General features: G+C 40.9%; 1 long non-coding RNA gene across 1 annotated transcript in view; it reads right to left on the reverse strand.

The window, feature by feature from the left end:
* Positions 1 to 7,247, reverse strand: part of LOC119152574 — a 62,267-nt gene extending 55,020 nt beyond the window's left edge. The window contains exons 1-3 of the long non-coding RNA XR_005105810.1: positions 6,726 to 7,247; positions 6,474 to 6,628; positions 5,702 to 5,796 (exon numbers count right to left, since the gene is read on the reverse strand). This is a non-coding gene — a long non-coding RNA (uncharacterized LOC119152574). The remainder of the gene's footprint in view (positions 1 to 5,701; positions 5,797 to 6,473; positions 6,629 to 6,725) is intronic.
* Between the last annotated feature and the right edge of the window lie 14,201 nt (positions 7,248 to 21,448).

The following is a 21,448-nucleotide window of genomic DNA, read 5'->3' on the forward strand; positions in this document are numbered from 1 at the left end:
TTACTTAAATTGTTGTCACTTGGCTCTTTCTCTGAATAATGTTGGGCTGGGAGGATGAGTTTGCTCAACCACAGGAGCCACGTGTTCCTACTACAATTCGATACTCATCTCCTCTTCCAAGATAAATCACAGTGCTGGATTCGTATTATTTTGAAGCCTGTATTTACTTTGTTATCATTATTGACTTGTATTTTTCATTCAAGACACGCCAGCACTTTTACATGTGTATGTTTAAAAACTCGTGTAATAATTTGGCTACAGGTAACTTTAATCACAACTGTCAAATACAAAAAAAAAAAAAATGCTGAACTGAAACTTTTTAAATGACTACCCGGAAAGATGAGAACAGCAAATCTAAAGTATTTACTCCCTTCTGGTACTGAAAACAAGCTACTTGCCAGCTTGAACGCACACATTGAAACACAGGCTCCCTTACCCTCGTGCTTACACGTTAGTAGGTTAGCTGCTCTGGTTTTTCCCCGAGTGTAATTTTTTTCAAGCAAAGGACTAAGGAAGCTTCTCCAAGGAGACAGGTAGAAGGACCTCAGGTGGTCCTGCTTTCTTGGTTTGCATTTCTAGCTCCCCTTACCTCTGCTCTGGAGGAGTTCCCAAATCCATGTCTGGAGCACAGTGGGCCAAATTTTGTATTTAATAGGACGGGAGATCTAGAAGATGAAGCGGCCAGCTTCATGAGTCACCCCAAATCAGCCAGAAGAATTATAGTCTGGGAGCATCTGTGCTAACAGAAAGGAGGGGGAGACACAGAAAAGGTATTTCTGAAAAGCTGAGTAGGGTTTAGAGTGGGGAAAGAGCCTCAGAAGGGCCATCACAAGGAGTAACACTAATGAGATGGAGTGGTCTAGGAAAGGAGATGGGAACAGCGTTCCTCTGTCCCTTTTTCCAGATCAGATTGATATGTTTGCAGAGGCCACGGCTCTCTCTCAGGAGCTCTGCTGAAAGGTAACGCAGTGCTCAGGATCTGGTATGAGTTATTTCAGCAAGGACTGTCTGCTTTTATGGTTATTCTAATTGGTGACAGTACTCACTGCTTAACCTACTCAATCTGGGGACCGATGTTCTCCCATGTCCTGCTCCATCCTGAATGTCTCATCCTGGGCTCAGGTGGCTGGTTTCTCGTCCTTGGCAGAAGCTGCTGCTCCATGACCGTCCTTGCTCCGGTGTATCTGGTCCTGGCCTGTGTAACACCAACCTGGGGTGAGTGCTGGCATACTTCACTGGAGATTAATACCTACACTGCCTGTCCAGAGAGCTTGGAAAGCTGATAAGTGCAACAAGCTTTAAAGCAAAACTGAAATCAAAACTCCTTTTATTATTCTGTTCAAACTAGTAACTAACAGTTCAGCCTGTTCTTTTATACATAAAATATTTTGTATCAGTGGAATAGCATAGCTGCCAGACATCTGGGGCTGACAAAGGAAACTAAGCTATACACCTTGGCACAACATTTTTTTCTAAGCATCTCGGACTATTTTACTACCAACAGCAGTCTTTGATTTGCAATACTTCTAGGAGAAGGTAATTATTGTTACGCTTTTACAAGTGAGACAAGGTGACTTAAGCATCCTGCCAAAGGACAAACAGAATAAGAGCAGTAATAAAGTCAACATCTCTTGCCCAGTGACTTAAACAACTCTTCCAGTCTGCTGGGCAACAAAAGTCTTGGTAAACTTCAGATCCAGGGCTGGCTCGCTTCATTGTGCATAGGGCATGTAAAACAGAGCCTAAGTGATTCACCTTCTTCCTCTCTCGTTTTGCTAGAGCATCAGAGGCTAAGATCACTGGTGCTCACCAGAGGACTTGCCTTGCTCTTCATGCACTATGGATGGAAGAATAACTGTGGGCTAGTTACGTGAGCAACCTCTTTCATTTAACATTAGAAAAGAGGAAGGTCAGCTCAGCAGCTACTCTTTCCAGCCTCCTTTATCGCCCACACCTCACAGCAACCTTCTCCTTGCATTGCTCCCACATCAGGCCACCTCCTTGGTCCAGTCCCCATCCCTTTCCCACAAGCAACATGGTTATTCAACCACCCTAGCACACTGCATGGAAAAATCCTTATTTTTTTCTTTCCCGGATTAAACCTACAGAAAGACGTGACAAGCCAAGAGACACTACCTGGGGGAGGTGATAACATGCTGCCAATCATCCAGCCAGTGGTATCATGGGGCAGCAGCTGCTGGAAAAGTAGTGAGAGGCTGAAGCTAGGAACCATCTCTGCCAGTTTGTGTCCTTCAATACACCATGGCTCCTAGCTCTTGTTCCCTGCTTTAGGCTGCTCAAAATCAGCCCACGTGTTTTGCTTAGCTGGAGCGTGGTCGGCTCCTAACCCCAGCATAGGTCATGGAGAAAGGACTTTCCTTTCATCCCTGCAGGCAGTCTTTTGCAAAAAGGCCAGGGAATAATCACAGGACAGCGGTGACTCACTGTTTCTGTCAGCGGAAAGAATCTCTGCTGCCCAGCGCTCCCCTTCTCCCACCTGGCATCACCACCAAAACCCACCACACACCGACGAATAAGAGGTTACGCAAGGCTGCAAGGTCGGAATATAACTTACAAAAGTCAGGAACGGTGGGAAAGGGTGCCAGCTAGACTACATCAGCTTCCCTGGCTGCTAGAAAAAAATAGGTCAGGTTTTCCAAGGTGACCATCAATTTGGATGTCCAACTTCATGTGTGTTTGGGAAAGAAAAAAAAAGAAAAAAAGGAAAAAAATTCTTTTGGAAAAACCATTAAATGTCTATCATTGGGGAAAGAAAAACAAAAAGCGCCAGACAGCTGTACTTCAAGGTCTTTACAGTGAGCACCCCAGAAAAAAACAAATTACCTTGAGCCCATAAGCCCCTGGAAAAAAAAAAAAAAAAAAAAAAAAAACACACAAAAAAAAGTCAACCACTCTGCAAAAAACAACGGAGGAAACCCCGTGGGTAAATAACTAGTGGGGCTCACAAGAGCACGGCTCTCAGGATGCATGGTGTTTCTACTGCAGGAGAGAGAACCATTGAATTACGAGGAGCTCTTAACAAGTAAAGTAAACAGCTTTTGGCAATTAGTGCTGCACTTTGAAGCCTGGCTATGTCATACAAATGGTGAAATAGCACGGACACCCTTCTGCTGGCTAGTTTGTTTAATATGGTGAGTCGGGAGTTTTCGGAGTGCAGCACTCTTTTATGAGCTCAAGAGCTGGAGGAGGGAAAGTGTAGAAGAAGCAGAAGAGGGATGTTTAAGCAAAGCTATAGCTGCCCAGAGCCTATGGGAAGCAGCACGAGCGGGAGCCCTGCAGCACCCGTGGGGCTGCCAGCACTGGAACCAGCCCCAAACATCCCCCACCAGGGGGAAAGAGGGGGAGAGAGAGGTATGGAGCGAGGGGACAAGGATAATCACATGAGCAGGGTTAATTGCTATAAATATCAAGAATCAAATCAATATGTCAAGATGTGTGTTCCACTTTTCACATATATGTGGCACATAAATGAGAACGGAGGGAGAGGGAGGAAGAGCTAGAAAGAAAAAGGAGAGACTACTAAAGAAATAACCCCCCCTCTACAGACAGCCTGACGCCAGATGGCTTCTTCTAATAAATATTCAACCTTAACTCAGTTCCCATGTAACTTTGTTGTAAAGCTGCCAGCACACCCACACAGATCTGGGCCAGCAAAATGATTACAGTAGTACAAACAAAATAGTGCAATAGAGGAAACAGGCAGACAGGGTCCTGTATACAGAAAGACAGAGCTGTAAAGATGTGAGTTGATGAACCTTTAGATTTAATACCGAGAAACTTAAAATAATGACTTGGGCAGAGGGGAGTAAAACCTGGGGGAAGGGTGTGTGCGTGTGACTTATTTTTTCCTTGCTGTTGCTTTTATTTTTGGGAATACAGAGAACATCATTCTGTTAAGACAGCAAATGAGGCACAATAAATCAGTTGCTGTTCTGCATATTTTTTGCATTCAGTTGGAATTTCAGATACCTCGCCTGAAATGGTATTCCAGCTTAAATTTCTGCTGTCCTTCGTGTTCATATAGGGCACAAGTTAAAAAGGAAGATTTTGTGCATGATGTTTGTTATATTAATTGGGAAGAGAAAGAGGAGATTTGGTATTTTTTTTTAAGAAAACACTGGCTCAGTGCTCAAAAACATGCATTTCAGTTGTGCGAGTGTTTTTGCCCCAAGCTCTTTAATTTCAAAATTGGATTATGAGATCTGAATATCAGAACACACCATGTTGGCAACCCCAAAACTATTTAAATAGGACCCTGACCAAATCACAATCTAGTGCTAAGATTAGGAAAGGAAGAAAAGGCAATGAAAAAGGACAGGCTTTTCAGACAGGCATCTGTTGATAATGTGAAGCAAGAAAAAGGATCCAGATCAGAAAATAAATTTTAAAAATCCTAAGGATTCATACTACTGATTTCTGGTATCTGTTTCATGCAGAATATCTCAAATTTAGAGGCAGAGAAAATGCAGGTAGCCAACTCAAAACTTCTACCTGCAGTCAAGGTAGTTCTTTAACAACCATCTATGGGCCAGCGGTGGGTCAGGTAGTTAAATCATGCATGTACTTTGGTTGAGAGAATATCAATGTGAGGCAAAGCTCTTCTTTCTCAAGAATTCAGCTTTTTGGTGTTACAAGCTAACTCATGGTGTGCTCCTGGAAGGACATTATTGTGCACGATACGGAAGAGTATAAATTGAATTAATAAGACAGAATTAAAAAAAAAAAAGCGGTGGGGGGGGAGGTAGGCTGAACGTCAGAAAATATTTCCTTGTTGTGAGAGTTTCCCTCTGCAAAGCAGATCGACAGGGAGATGTAGTGGCTGTAGAGTCAGGCTTTCACCACTTCCCTGGGGAGACTGTCACTGCGGAGGTTTTAAAAACAAAGCTGAACTCAGCACTAGTAAATATGCTGCAGGGAATAACCCTGTGTTGGGCAAGATATGGACAAGATCAATTAACAGATCTCTTCTATGTCTACTTTCTATTATTTTTGACTGTTAAGAAGAAAACTTTGCTAGAGAAAAGCCTAAACCTCCCTCCACCCCACGCCTTTTCTTTTAAAAAGAGAACAGACTATATCACATTGCAAGCTCATGTCTGAAGCTCTGTTCATTACAACCGCTATGTCTCTCCCACCAGTTTTGCTCTGCTCGCCCTCTATCCCCACTATTATTGAGAAGCACTGGAAAGAATTTCCTGGAGAGGAAAAGAAAAAAAAAAAAATAAAAGAGAGAGAGATCTGAATCTCTCTTATTTCTGATCTTTTCAGGCCTCTTTATAATATTCATCTATTCTGAGCAGCTTTTGACACTTCCTTCCCACCCACCCCCATTAGAAATCAGCTGTGGATCGCCTCCTCGTGCTCCTTCTTCTCCAGCCTGAAGGTACACATTACAATTCTATTCTTATCCAGAGCATGATAGCATCAAACGAGCGAAGCAGTCGGGCGAGGGTGGGTAGGCATCTTGGTAAGGTCCGTGCCTGGAGAAATGCTCACCTTTTGTTTATGGCTAGCAGGATGAAAGCCATGCGATACAGCTGGACACAAATCTGTCAGCCCTTGGGAAAACATCACCACTGAAGCCGCTAATGACGTGCCTCCTCAGCACTGCGTACGCAAGCACATCAAACAAGTCCTTCATTGACTATGCTGGCTTGAAGTTCAAGATATCTATCCTTACCTTAATAAACCAGGCCTACAATGCTGAAAAATAGCTGTAGAAAGCTTAGAGGTTCAGGGTCAGCGCTTAAGAGTCCTCCAGCGCTAAGCTTCATTCTGCAGGCAAAATTGGATCAGAATTAGGGCTAACTTCAAAATCTATTTAAATCCTCCCCACACACTTTTTGTGAAAAGATATACTGTTATATTTAAGGGAATAAAACCAAAACACGTGGCTTCCTTCCTTGTGGAGAGGCAGAGAGATGAACCCATGGCTAAGAGCGGTGTTCCCCTGCAGGCTCGTGTGCCAGAGGGTGACTGTACAATCACACAGCACAGCCCTGCCAGAGCAACACACAGACTCTGGGTTTTAGATCCGCTTGATTTAACACAGTGCCAAGTTTCTCTTAATATCATTTGGTTGAGGAAAGGAAAGAGGAGAAGAGAAACCAGGAGAGAAAAAGTATGGGGAAAATTAAACCTCAAAGAGACACTGGCAGAAAGAAAGAGGTAGACACAGTAGGCTCTACCCATCCTCTCCATGTCCTCTCCATCACCACTCCCATCTCTCTCTGGAGAAAATGTGGTAGAGGTTCCATAGCCTCACTTCCAGGCCCTCCCTGGCTTCTCAGCTAAGCATCAGAATAAATCAAAGAAAGGAAAAAATAAGGAAGGAGGTGAACTGTGGGCCTGGGGAACAAAAGGGAAGGGGGGGAACTCTGCAATGCCTGAAGGCACCCAGGACATAAGTAAATAAATAAAAGCAAGTTCCAGTGAACCACTTTTCACTGTACCTCCACTGGGGTGAATCTGCCCCATGAAGACCTTGCCCATATCCCATCCCTTCTGCTCCTGCCATGGGGAGAGATGTGTTTTTCCCGCACTGCAGCCACAGTGGTTGGGCAACTAGAGAGACACTGGTGGGATCCAAGTCCTCCAAGCCTTGTAGCTGGAAGGAAAAGCAGCAGCATCATTATCCTTAGCAAGGTGCTGGCTAGGGTCAACTTCTCAGCTCATGTGAGCAACCTGGATGAACACTTAGCTACCATGGCAGCCTTGGTCCTGCAGCTTCTGGGACTGTCCACCTGAGTGATCACTGTGCTGACATGCTCAGCTCCTTGCTGTAAGCCAATGAGATTCATTAGGAGGGCATGCGGCTGAGTACCTTACGCCCACATACTACAACGACCATCACATTTAATTTCTTCAGAGCAGGGTATTCATCTGGCTGAAACAGCAGCACATCTCACTACTGCAACTAAAGGAAAGAAAAAGGAAAAAAAGGGAAGTCAGGAGCAACAAAATTAGCCATATTTAACAATTTTTTTATAAAATTCTATGTTGTCTTAGAAATACAAGCAGTGATTTTGGACATGAGACCGAGCAGAATGCAGTGTTGATGCTCTCAGCCATTAGTTTATAAATTGAATAAGATAGATGTGTTCATTCATATGAACTAATGTAGTTTTTCTTATGAAGGTTTCATATTATACAAATCCATTAGCATATTTACAAATTAATCTTCCCTTAGGAAGAAAAAAGATCAAAGATTTACAGAAGGAAGTGCTTTATTACTTTTAAACTGCCTTTTTTTTTTTTTAAAGAAAGAGAAAAAGAAATGAAGGGAAATTATGTTGAACCATAAATGTTTCTTTATGACTACTGTTCAGCAGCTTTGTGGGAGATTTAAATTTACTAAAGGGCAAGGGGGACTTTAAGCCATCTATATGAGTTCAGTATTAAAAATATATATACATGACAGGTGCCCATATAAGTTCATGCAGTACAAAATATTCCATAAATGAGCTCATTTATCTGAGTAATTTAAAAAGAGCTTCTGCACAAGGGGAGATACTTAGTATGAGTTATAGTCCGTTTACCTTTCATAAGTTTTTTCATCACTTCCCATACCTCCTTTGGTGCTACTGAAAATATCTGTAGTTATCAAGCGTTATATTCAACCTTGCTATTCCCTATTCCCTAGAAAGCCCTATTGGTGAAGTGACTCCATGTTCTCTTAAAGAAATGCAGTTTGTAAAGCCCTGCATACACGATTATTTCTTCTTCCTAGATGCCAGATAAAACAAGATCAGGCTAAGAAATCTTTTATCTAAGCAAATAACTTGAATAATAAAAAGTATTACAGGTAAAGAGCAAATCTCCAGGTTTGTCCTCATCATTTAGATTCAACACCACTGTAAAAAAAGTTCTCTTTATATTTTCAGAATGACTTTGTACTATGGTTGAAAATACAGAGTAGTAGAGCAGCAAGAAAATTAAATGAGATGCAAACCTTTAATGATTTATTAATAACCACTTTCTGAGACATTTCTAACTACTAAAGAGAAATCAGAACACTAAATATATTAAGATCTTTGGTGCGGGGAGCAGAACTGTTGGGAAGTTATAAAATAACAGAAAATTTCCAAGGGAAAAAAACACCTGACAACTGAAGTGCATTTTATGTAGAGCTGCTCCTGCCTTGGGACATGAGCTACATGATCCCCAAAACCCTCCCAGACATAAGTACTTCGGTACCGAGATGTTCAAAGATCTTTTGCAACTTATATAGTTTTGTTGGGTTTTTTAATATTTTAGGATATAGTCCAAAGGAAAACTTCAAGGCTATTATGAAAACTAAGGTTGAATCACCATTCATCAACAGAAAAATTCTCATTTTCTCGTGACCACCACACTCACTCAAGTAGAGCTTCTTTCACTTCTTGGAGCTTCCTGAAAAATTAACGTTACATTGAAAAATACCAGTACCTGGAAAACATCCACCTCTCCTCCTCCTCTTCACTACGCACCTGAAAACAAATAAAGCCTTTTCACAGCAGGACAGCTGTGGTTTGGCTGCACTGGAGTCACAGACATGAAGCAGCCATATACAGAGAGGTCACCGCCAGGCAGTAAATGGTTTCACAGGATCTCACACCAGGAGAGAAAGAGGAGCCCAATAAACACACTACTAAGACAGCAGAGGTTTTAACACTGTTCAAAAAGCTGTACATTCACTCTTCACAGCTCTCATCAGCTAGTGCCTAGCTTCAAGCCTACACAGGGAACCAAACTGGACCCGTTCTCCTCCCTAGCCCTCCTCTTCTGAAAATCTTCTCCCCATCCATCCACACTCCACCTATTTCCATGAAGGACATGCGCTTTGAGAAAGTTTTGAATGAAAAGATACTCCTCCTCTACTATGGAGCAGAGTTGAATTATGAAACACCTCTGTATTCTCCTGTTTTCATCCAGGCGTGCTCTCCCTGAATAACCAGGCAACTTCATGTCTCTCTGTGCTCTTTTCCTCTGTTATCCTGAAGGTGTCAGAGAGAAACTTTCCAGAAGGTTTCTCTCTAATAGTTAGAGGGGAAATTCAGTGTCACTTTTTGTTTTCCTGCAGACATTGCATTTGGCTATCAGAGTGTTCACAGTTAGCAAACCATAACTCCTCAATGTCTCAGTCTACCCATCTGGGAAATCAATAAAAGATAAGACTACCCAGGCTTCAGGGCTATGAGGGTTGGTAAATGTTTCTAAAGTGTTCTGAAAACCTGGAAAGGTGCAGTGTTATTATAACGGCCTTAAATGCTTCATCGTCCTGCAGAATATTTTATTCCAAAATCTTAAGTTTTTACAAATAACCAACCCTAATTGCAGCACTCCTATGAGATGCAAATAAATAGGAAGGGTCAGGGTAATGACGAGACCATCATATCTTAGTTCAAAATACTGACATCAGATACAGTAATTTATCATTCATACGATCTGCTAGTCCTGCTGAAGTCCATGAAATCTTTTTGTTGAAAATATTATTGGCAAACCTATTCAGTAGATTAATGCTAATTAGCTTAGGGTAGGAGAGTTGTGTATTGCTTGAAATTTGGCTCACACAGGGAGAATGGCAAAGCAAAGAGGCACATTCTAGAGTCAACAGGAGAAAAGTCAACAGCTGAGGCTCAACTACAGAAGAAAAAAAAATGTATATATATAATCTTGACAGAAAACCCCTTAGGCCAACATTCTCTCAAACCAAGAGGCATTTAAGGTTAGCACCTTACACTTCCCAGGCATTAAGCTCTTCAACCATCACCACCTTGTTAAGGATTCTGACTACATTGCAGACGTGAGAGAAAGTTTTGTACCCCAAGTTTTTCAGCTGGAAAAGTATGTCATCAATGAAGAAGAATTACAAGTCATTAAACTGGAGCGTATGCTGTGCATGCCTCTTCAATTCAATATAGGGAATTAAGAAGTCAAATGCCTGTGGCATTAAATATGAATGATGAATGCGAGAAATAAAATAAGTAGAAGAGAAATCTGTGTGTTTCATCACATGAGGTAGCCGTGCCACTGGCACCTTTTGCTTTTGTATGAAAAAAATGGTCTGAGATTAGAAAGCAAAGCAAACTCAGCTTATTTTTAAGGAAATTCAAGCCAAATCCTGGTAAGATTAAGAAATAAAGTATTTTCCAATCTGGATTCCATTCTGATAATCTGAAAAGATAACAGTGTATGATACTTTATGAGCCAGGAATTGAGCAGAATAAGCACATGTATCTTTATTCGTAGCAGGCTTCTAAAAGAACAGCAGGTATTTTAAAAGGGGGGGGGGGGGGGCAGGGGGAGAAAAAGAAAAGAAGAGTCATGTCAGAAGTGACACATTCTCTCATTTTAAGGCATGTAGCTAATTCCGTACAGTATGAAGGATAAACAACATGAACCACAAAGACTTCTGTGTGTATCATAAAGCACACGGCATGGGAAACCACTTTTCCAGCTCTCTGAAGGAAATGGTTTCTTTCATCTCTGGTCAAGTTTCAGAGGTATTATTAGTTAGTTAGTTAGTTACACATGAACGACTGTGAACCAAACTCACCTCATCGTTTTGCACAATAGAATGAAGAATACATCTACTCGGCAGCCTCACCAAGACATCTAACCTTTTGAGTGACATCCCCCAGACAGTTAGATGCCATCTGCATTTGGGACATCTCTCGTGGGTATCTCATGTAAAGCAGAAGCCTGTCAATTCCCAGAATGTGGCAGAACAAGCAACTGTGCCCGGGCAGAATGAGAACCGAGAACAGCCAGGTAGCTTCTATAGGCACTAGGAAAGAAAACAAAACTGACTGTTGGATTTTTTTTCAAGACGCCAAAGGTGGTGGGAGAAGAAAGTCAATGAACCGATCACCAAGCTCACCATAGAGATTGAGGTAAAAAAATGAAGGAGTACGAGGGGCTATTGGAGAAGGAAGAACACATTAGTGAGAGGAAAATGTGTTTGCTTGCCTGTTTGGAGATTATGAGGTTCCGAGATAACATGGCATGCAGGCAGCTGAATGTCAATAAATTCTGATCCATCGTATATTACTTATGAATACTTTTGGACACATAATAAAAACAGCAACTGTTTAAAGACCTGCAAAAGTCTGTTCCAACTGAGCCAATTTTGAAACTTTTACTGAAGCATAGCTTGCTTTGTTGTTGATAACAAAGTTTTGTTGATGTTTAAGGATAAAAGCATGAATTATACATATGTATACACACACATAAACAACATGTATGGTGTATCTTGGCACACAGTTTGTTTTCTGTCCCATATACTCTGACCTAAATTTTTCTCAACTTATTTTCAGACACAAAACATAGGATGTTTGCATCACGTGATCTCTTTTTTCACTACATTGTTGTGTGATAGATCACGAGGCAGATGGCGTGGATCACATCCCAGTTAGCAGAACCACTGTGGAGGTGGAATCAACAATCAAGACGTTCATCGATCGCAGAGCGTCTGACAATGGCAGTAAATGATACAGGGGCTCCTTTAAATCACTTGATACTGTCTGGCTTTGTACAGGCACCTAGAAAGGGTAGAAGATTACCATTAATCCCTCAAATCTCAGGCATTGCACCTTTGTACAGGCACTGTGTCTTTTTATGAATTCAACATGTTTTTTGACATTTTGCATGTGCTTTGTTATAGGGACTGGGTCACTGGAAGTTTTCAGAGGCTTCTTTCTTAAAACAGCTGTTGTGGAAAAATCACGACTGTCTATCAGCACTGTTCACCACACACATAATGCAGTTGCTGGATTAGTGCAGGTGGCACAGGGATCCTTGAGAATTTCAATCTGAATCAGTCTTTTTGAAATAAGATTTCTTTCCCCCAGTGCCACAAACTAAAATGATGTAAGTGCAAAATCTCTGTAGTAAATTAGCGATAAAAGAATAAAACAGTTAAACGAATATATTTTTCATGCTTGAGGGCTGTGTGTTTAACAGTTTTCTAACTGTTCATTCATTTATATAAAAATACTTTGGTTATTATCTACTTGAGTTGAAATTAGATATTTAATTGACTGGAGGGAATGAAATTCGCTCACTTTTAAATAAAGCAATGTTTTAAAAATATTCCTGTAAAGTGATTTGTAAGACCACACCAGCACTAGTTCTTGGCACATGTTCTTGTCTGTGTATATATTTTAAAAGCATGGTTGTTTTTACAAATGTAGTACTGTGAGAGCTAACTTCTTCAGAAACATGTTTATCTTAATTAGGAAAGTCAACAGACTTCTAATGGGAAGAAATGCGTATTTCTCTCTGTGGTATCTAAAGCATCAAAGGCCTCCTTCTCAAGCCAAACCAATCTTCCTTCCTGCCTGCCTTTCAAACCCAGGTGATTGCAGACAGCTGAGCAGACATTTTCCCAAAAGCTTCTATTGACCTGGCTCCAGTCCTTTCCCGTGCTCTGTCTCCTTTTCTATCCGCATGTCACTTCTCTTTCTCTTTCTGTGTATTTGTTGTATTTTTGCCTGAGGAAACCTAGGGATATTCATGGCACTGAGGCAAATAATGTGGAATTAAAAACTAAATTCTTCAGGCCTTATCCTAGCAACAGGACCATCACCATCTGTTCAGAGGACAGGACTGCCATTATCCGCTGCATTCTTTGTACGTACTCCATCACCTGTGAGGGGAAAAACATTGCCCCTTATCCTGGGGTCTTTGTTTAAAAACAAAGTCGTCTGCGTCTTTCTGGTACCAATACATTTCATAAATGTGATATACAGTACATTTAAAGGGATTAGGCAGCAATAAAAGCCTTAAAAGCTTTAAAAAAAAAAATCTAAGGGAGGACATCTGCATGACAAACAACAAAAGCAAATATTGTTCAATTTAAATAAACAGTTGAGACTAATTGGCAAAAGTTTGTGCAAATTCCTCCATCTACTACCAACGTCGGTAATGGAAGCATTACATCTTTGACTTTGGGAGAATTTTACAGCGGTACTAGAACTGTTACTGGTTTTTGTTTGTTTTATTTTAAACACCTAATTTAAAAATCTGTGTTCCCCCATGTGCTGCAAAGGCCATTTTGGCTGTTCACAAACACATCTCCAGCTGAAGTCCCAAAATACAGCAACAGAAGCTAAAGAGCTGCACACCTTTTACCTCAGGAAACTCTGAAGTTGCTCAAAAAGCTAAAATACTCAGTAGATTAATTGCAAATCATCATCTTCTACTCTTTGTGGATTGTACTCCTTATTCCTCATTCATTTTTGCTCTGTACATTGGAACAAGGGGAAAAGTGCATGAGGGTAGAAGAGGTAAAAATCAGTGATTAAAAAAAAAAAAAATTCCTGGAAATCAGAGCAGCAGCCTTGACCTCACATTATGTTTTCAGTTAGAAATTATAATTTATAAAAGCTGGTTGACTGGCTGTCTCTGTTGTTTTTATGCCACTTATAAACAAAGCTGCAGTCATATTTATTTCTCAGGGCTTACAGACACATTTGTGGTATGTAGCTTGGCAACATAAATTGGTAAAATCTGCCTGCTCCTACCAAATCCCTAAAGTGCTCATCCCCTCCCATGCAGCCAGCTATATGAAAGTCAAGGGTGACGCACCCCCTCCTCCCAGAGGGGCAAGAGCAGGGCAAACTGAAGCCCACCTGCCCTCCAGCTCGTGTCAGCCTCACCACCCTCCTCTTACTCTCCCCAGGATGCTGGCAGGGACTGCAGACTCAGAAGGAGCAAACTCAGTGTAAACATGACACCTTCATCCAAAGGCTGCAAGAAGGGATGAGAAGTCGTATCCTTAGAATTGCAAGTGAACTCCCTCTTCTCCTTCCTATACTTCTCACTTCCACACTTTCCAGCCGTTTTCCCTGCTCCAGTTTAATTGATTATCTTAATTAGCTTGCTCCTGCTTTGTTGCCAGCTGGGGGCCTGACAGGTAGAAGGTACCACCCTACCTGGTGGCTCACAGGACAAGAGATGTCCTAGATGGATGGTCAACATCACCTGAACACAGAAGCTGCACCAAGCACATCCTCCTTTTCAAAAAACTCAAGTCTGTTCAGTTCAGGTTTTTTTACAAATATTGAAAAAACAAAAAGATCCAAGGGAAATGAAGGAGAAATGACCTATCATTTAGAAAACAAAAAAAATACCCAAACCCAAACACCATCACCACTAAAATTTGCCCTAGACTATTAATTTGTTGCATAAATGACTTCCAGGCCTTGGTCGGGCAAGGGCTAGTAGCTTAGCCCAGCCAAGCGGGCACCCAAGTTCAAGTGAGCAAAGTGGTCAAAAGCAGAAGTATAGACATTCTTCCACCTCACAAAGGATTTTGGATGAGTTGTACTATGGAATAAATAATAAAGGCCTAAACTACCATCAGCTCCTCTGTAAGCTTATGTGTGAGTGAGAAGCTTCCTTGGAAGCCAAAGGGATCCCAGAGGTAGAGGCTGGTGCTTTAATTTAGCCCAAGAGGATTCAGTTTGCTCTGCATTCAGGTGGCCTCAGACAGAATAGCATTTTGACCAAATATGAATGTAATTGTGCTTTTGAAATCATCTCTCAATGGAAAATCCATCTCAAATGGTACTACTTCAGTTGAATTATCCACATCTTTGTCAACACCAACATAAAGATTTATTTTAAGTCTTTGAAGCATTGTTTGGATTTTGGCTTTCTTACTAAACTACTGAACTTCTCATCTTTGCATTCATCCAATATTTCATAAAAGTAATAAACTTGTACATATTCACAGAACAAAACTGATGTTGCCTTTACTGCAGAGAATACAAAATACATATATTAGTTGTCACATAGTCATATAATCATTATGGACCAGCCTTTAAAGTAAAAGTAAAGTCAGAAGCTTTATATTTAATATGGAAAACTGGGCGATGGCAGGGGCCAGGGTGAGGGGAGAGAGGGGATGGAGGGAGGCTGGAATGTAAGTGTACTGAAAGCAAAACTCTTGTTTCAGTAGCAAACTACTATTAATAGAATTTCTAAAGTGCAATAATATAGACACAGAGCTAATGAGGTCCTCCATACTTTCCCAGCTTCAAGAAGGAAATTGTTAGTAATTTAAGACAGATAAAGATATCCACTAATTAAAATATTCTGAGATGAATGGTAGCTTCCAATTATTTTCATGATTTGACACAATCTAGTAACAGCATAACATAATATTTTACACAATATCAAGGGATTTGGTAAAAAGAAACTACTGGCTGAATTGGAATTTTAAGGACAACAACAATAGAGCGCTCACGCACCAGCCCATTGCTAGATTCGTCACACTCAGTTTAAATTAATACAGAAATGAACACAGGGAGGCTTGATGTTGAGGAATAACTGACTTTAGTAAGGATAAAGGTTGCAAAGGAGACTGTTAAGAGGTAATAATGGTTTCAATAGACGAACAACACCAACTAGATACTGCAACACCTTTTTTCCATAGTTTATGCTCACTGTTAGAGGCGCATAAAAGAGTAGCAATCTACATGTGCCTCATTTCCCATTTCTAAATGTCTACAAATTTAATAATGCACAGAGCTCAAGTGTTCTCCCTCCAAAATCCATCACAAGACAACAAAAGTTTTGCCATCCATCTTGATATCTGAATACGAGCAGCCATATAAACTTCCTCTCACCTAGAGTGTAATTTAACACTGCAATAACTGCAGAGAGCACGCCCAAGGTCATCGAGCAGTGAACTGAAGTTCTGCAGGACTAAGCGCTCGGCTACTCTAGTAGCATGGGCTGGTGGGACAGGGACCCAGCAGGGCTGCCACCCAGCTAGGAGAGGTCTCTCACAGCATAACACACCTGGGTTTAGCCACTTGGGCCAGGCTGTGCCTCTTACCATTAGTCTTACCAACATCCTACCATTTAGTAACATGGATATTAAACATCTGCCTCAATCCTGATGTACTGCCAGGCGTTCGTATTTTAGAGGAGCATTTTGAACGCCGTGGAGAAGTACAGATGATCACTGCACCTATCAAACCAATGCTTAGCTGCTGTTGTACTATGTAAGCGTAATGATGATGATGAACAGTAAAAACATTTTAAAAGCTACTCACTACTTCGGTGAGCTGACAGCTTCAGGTTTTGATTCAAGTCTCCAAGCTGCCCAGGCAATCACTAAGAGAGGAGGCAGTTAAAATAAAGAAAAAGCTCTTTTCATCATATAGCATTTCTTCAGAGACCCAATAGTGTTGTTGATTAATAGAGCTCATAAACACTAGTATGAGAAAGAGGCAAACAAAAGTAAAACACTATTAATTAGGGAGCTCGTTTCATTGAGGAGACCACAAGGACCAAACAGCCGAAGGCACAAGAGCAGCCGGCAGGGCAGGGATCTCTGAGAGAGCAGGCGGCTGGAGCGGTGGGCACCCAGTAGAGCGGTGCCAGGACAGTGCCACCAGCAGGCAGGTGGGGAGCCCGGCCAGGCAGGGCTTGCGGCTGGAGTGGCGTTATCCAGCCACGGCCCGGCAGAAACTGCTGCTGTTGCTACTGCTAATGATGAATACCATATGCTTGGCTCTTGCTATTATAAAATAAGTTGCATTACTACTGCCTATGAGTGAATCAACTCTTTTCTTTCATTAACGTTAGACATTTATGTCTATGCATATTTCCTTGAAGCTAGGACATGGGCATTAATGTTTTAAAATTGAAATATCCTCCAACTATGTCTTTTTTCATCTTCCATCATGCTATCACTTCGTTCCTTCCTGAGCTTTACTTTCAGTTACAGCATCCACTCATTCTCCCATTCTCCCGGACAACAATCCTTAAACAGGAAAGAGAAAGAATTAATATGCTCTTTCAGATATCATTTTGGTCTTTTCCTTCCATTATTTTGAGCCAGTTCAGTTCACTGTATTTAAAAACCAAGCGTGTGATTGGTTGCCTGGATTTGGGGAAACCCTTCCTCAGATATAGGGAAAAAAATATTTGCTGTACACAACTAATTTTATTCAGCCTCCCACTACCTAGAGAATCAGTTGTTTTATTAAAGTCATTTTGGTCACCACTTATTTATTTGTCAGTGGAAAGGAACCAAATATATCCACTTATTTCCATCTATAACTTCATATCCAAACAACTGATTTTGGGGTGCCACTAAAGGGGATCAAATCAATAGACATACAGTTAACGTAATTAGCATACATCCTACAGGCATGTCTATCCTAAGTACTGTGAAAATATTTTAAAGTTTCACCGTTTGAAACTGTTGCCTTCACTATGGTGTACTTTGCATAGCTACAAAACAGAAAAAGATGTTGCTTTTGATTTTATTTTTCAATCAACATCCCCCTTCATTTTCTAAGTACATGAGCATATACATAAATATAACAGGCCCTAGCTACCATATGGATGCTTAAGCACAAAAGCAGAACTGATTTAAGATTTTGCCATGTCTTCTCCTACTTCTGGGGTTTCACTAAGATCAGTTTTACCAGGCTACTGTCAAGTGAAGCAAAGCTCCTGGGGAGCAGCATGGTGTCAATGCAGGTAGAAGGAGAATGACACAACTGAATGCCACAAAAGACCCCTTCTTCATTCTACTTCTGACAAAAGAAACCCTCATATTGTTTCAAAGCCTGATATAAAAAGAAAACTGGGGGAAAAAAGGTAAAAAAAGTCTGGCAGCAAGCCCTTGACACAGAGACAATCCATTGCGGCACCTCTCCCTATTTATTTTATGCCAAAATGATTTCCTATCCACCTGTTCATAAAAAAAAAAAAGATAAAGCTAAGAAGTATACAGTTATTGTGAATCAGAGTTGCAGGGAAAACTAATACCTTGGCATGCAGCCTGTAGGAAAAAGAACACAATATATTACTTCCGTCATACATGTAAGAACTACAGGGGATCATTTTCATACACTTGAATAGGCCACTGTTAGCGATCAGCAGTTGATTGGCCAAATTAACCCCAGGTCTACCTCCAAAATGATTATGATTGCATATTATAATTAACGATGACACTAAGGATATTAGGCTCAGAAGGGGTTTTGTTTGTTTGAATGAATGATAGATTCATTCCATTCAAGGGTAGGTGTTCACAGCACACTTTTGGCTTACGCATCTACATGAAACCCTTAAGATAATCTCATGGCTAATGATAATTCTGGAGAAATGGGAAGGGGGGGTGCGGGGGAAGTCCCTTCTGGATTTTAATCTTGTTTCTTCCCTTACGGAATGAAATTATAACAACACTTCTTGGTTGAACTCTAGTCTATCATTTTAATTAAATGTATCTGAGCAGTCATCGTGAAGCCTAGATCGGAGTAATAGGCTGACAAGCTTAATATTGGTGTCTACAGGCAGCAGGGAATGTTTGCAGCAGGTATTTATGGCATGCATATGGGTCTTAGTAAAGCATGTAGAAGTTTTATGCATGTGTAACAAATGGAAAAGAAAAAAAGAGGTTTAAATCACCAGACCAAATCTGAGCCCTGACTACATATTTTAAGACTGTGAGTGACCACAGATCTAAATCTTGCCTGTCACCAGCTACTGTATCTAAAATAAACCAGCACCTGAAGTCACCTCCCTCAAACTTAAGGACTTTTCAAATTTGGCTCCAGTTTTATAACTTGTCTACAATCACTTTGTCCTCCCACTCTCCAAAAAAAGAACACCACTAACAGCAGTTTGAAAGTTTAGGGGTTTCAAGCTCAACCATCGACCTCCAAATACAGTGCTAGCTTCAATTCTCCCCCAACATCACTCCAGCAGAGAGGCAACACACATTGCTGTAGGAGATTGCAGCAACAGGCTCTAGAAACACGAAATACAGCAAGGTTTTACTTTTTAACCAACTTACCATTTGTGTTAAAAACTCCAAAATGAGAAATAGCATAAGAAGAGTAAGGGCTGTGGCTAACTCATTCCTGAAGAGACCATTCAAAGCAAGGGGTTGGGTTTTTTTCCACAGTACGTTGCTCCCCCTTGACCCAAAAGCAGAGACAAGTGAATGAAAGACATGGCCCCTGAGGTAGTGTTTTTAATTCTGAAAGTGATCTTCCTCGAGACCACCACCACCACCCACTACAGATTTGGAGTCTTACAGTCCACCCATGAAGAACCAAGTAAACAAAATCTGCCACCATGGTACAAAAATTCTTTCATTAATGCACTTCATTAGAGTAGGCAACATGCCTGTTACTGGGCTGACATGACTGTATGTGCAAAGCATGACCTTCAGGCACTGGATTTACCAAGAGATTTGTGCATGTTTTTGAAGGGAAAACCAACCAGTTCCAAGTTTTGCTTTTATTCTTTCCCCCAATACTCAACTGTTTTCTATGGGTGACTTCAGAAGAATTCCTTCTAATGCCACCTAAAAGCAGATTAAAAGTCCTTTCTGTGAAGCTGTCAGTTACAAACCTGAAGACTCAAATCAATAGTTCAAGACTGATATTTGCCACTAACAGAAATTTTGGCCTATGAAAATATTACCCTTCACCTGTTACCAGAAAACTGGTAATAACAATCCCTCTACTTGTTATTCCATTACAACTGCATGTCACAAATGGAAAACCCAACAGTCAAGTGAAAAAAGCCAATGCTGGACTGCAGTAAAATCTTAATTTTTCTTGTCTGTCTTGTCTTTACTTTTTTTTACACTTTCATAGTCATATAGTAGTTATACATAAAATTAAAATAAACCAGAGTTTTATGAGGCAAAATACAAACTACTAGGAGTTATTCTTCACTTCCTTTTTCATTCTTATAAATGCATTCCATTGTATTAATCTGTTGTAGTAATTTGCAGTACTCCTATCCAGCCTAAAAATAAACACCATGATTAACTCAGCCCATTTTTCCACTGCTAAGATCTATCCACCTGTAGTATAAATACAGCAGCTACTTGACAGAGTATATTGATGGGCTTTAATCACTGCTGAACATTTCCTGTCCATTTGTAGGCACTCAGAGAAACCCAAGGGGCATCATGTACAAGAGTCCAAACTGAAGTCATTTGACAGGATGTCACAGGGAACAATCCTAGAATTATGAGTGTAAAACCAGGATATTGAATAGCACAAACCAGTCCAGTCCTGGCAGTTCAGTAATCCCTGTATAACCAGAAGAATTGTAATGGTAATCTCTTACCAGCATAGCATAGTTAAAACAAATTATTTAGGAAATCTTTGCAGAAAGTTCAAACATTACTGAATTTCAACTGAAATGTACAGACAGTTTGAGAGAAGGGGAGAGAGGAACCACTTAAATCCCGGTGTTTTCCCATTTCTCAAAGTGGCAATCAAACCCTGAATTTTTAAAACTAGCTAAAAACGTAGAAATGCATTTTCATTTCCTAGTTAGGAACTTTAAAAAAAAAAATCTTTAAAACTCCAACTTTTTTCAGTGTTTTTGTCTCACACAGGAGTAGGAAGCATGGTACAAGCTGGAGTAGTAAATATGATCTCTTCCAAGGCCAGTAACTGCAGACAAGCTGTTTGCACCAAGACAGTTCTGCACGGCTTTACCTGGGCACTTGCTTCCCCAGGGACTCAGAAGCAAAGGGGGACCCAGATGACATGGATGAGCCAGTTTTTTGTGCCTGACCCCAGAGCACATTGTTTTACGCGCAGGGCAGCAGCAGTAGTGGTGATTTGGCAGAAGGGAACTCACAACAGGACCGAGTATCTACAAGAAAGACACCAAGTCAGAGAGGTCCCAAGGGAGCTCAGGAACTGGGGGTGTTGGGAAAAAGAAAACAGGAAAGACAAAGCAGCTGGCAAGAGGAATGCTGACTCTGAAAGAGTCCAAGGGAGAAAAAGGGGATGGGGAGAGAAAACCAAGCTGAATTATATTGATTAGGGAATATGAATACCAGTGGCAAATGATATGAGCTGGGGACATTACTATTCTCTGTGATCTTGAGAGCATTACCTCCCCATTTACAGAAACACGTGTTCCTCGACTGCCGACTGACAGAGAGCAGGTGAAAGGGAGAAGGTGCTGAAGGGCTGGAAGAAAAGCGGCTGCAGAGATGCATTAGTGAAACTGGATTATGACTTGTCATTATGCTTAATTCAGCATGGAAATGCTCCTGACAATGTCTAGAAAGAACCCCAAAAACGTCCTCCTTGTCTGCTTACCGCTAGACACTCAGTTCAGCAAGTTGCTAAGCCAGAGCCTTAGAGAAGGGAAATAGAGTCACTTGGTAATGAAAAATGCCTGTAAGGAAGCAGCAGACATACATGCATTGTGAAGGAAAAAAAGACCACAGCCCCTGGATTTATTATATACATAATAATTAATAATGACCCATTTTTTCTTATTCCATATTTTGAAATTCCTTACTCACTTTAATTAAGTTCACTCTAAAAATAGGATGCTATAGAACAAAGAACTTTTTTATTACTTTTAAAATGCAAGCTTACTCACTAGCTAGGATTTTCCCAGCTCTCAGTGCTTTGGTACAAAGAGCTATTATGAC

Source organism: Falco rusticolus, chromosome 8 (assembly GCF_015220075.1).
Source record: "Falco rusticolus isolate bFalRus1 chromosome 8, bFalRus1.pri, whole genome shotgun sequence".
In the NCBI taxonomy this organism is placed as follows: Eukaryota; Metazoa; Chordata; class Aves; order Falconiformes; family Falconidae; genus Falco; species Falco rusticolus.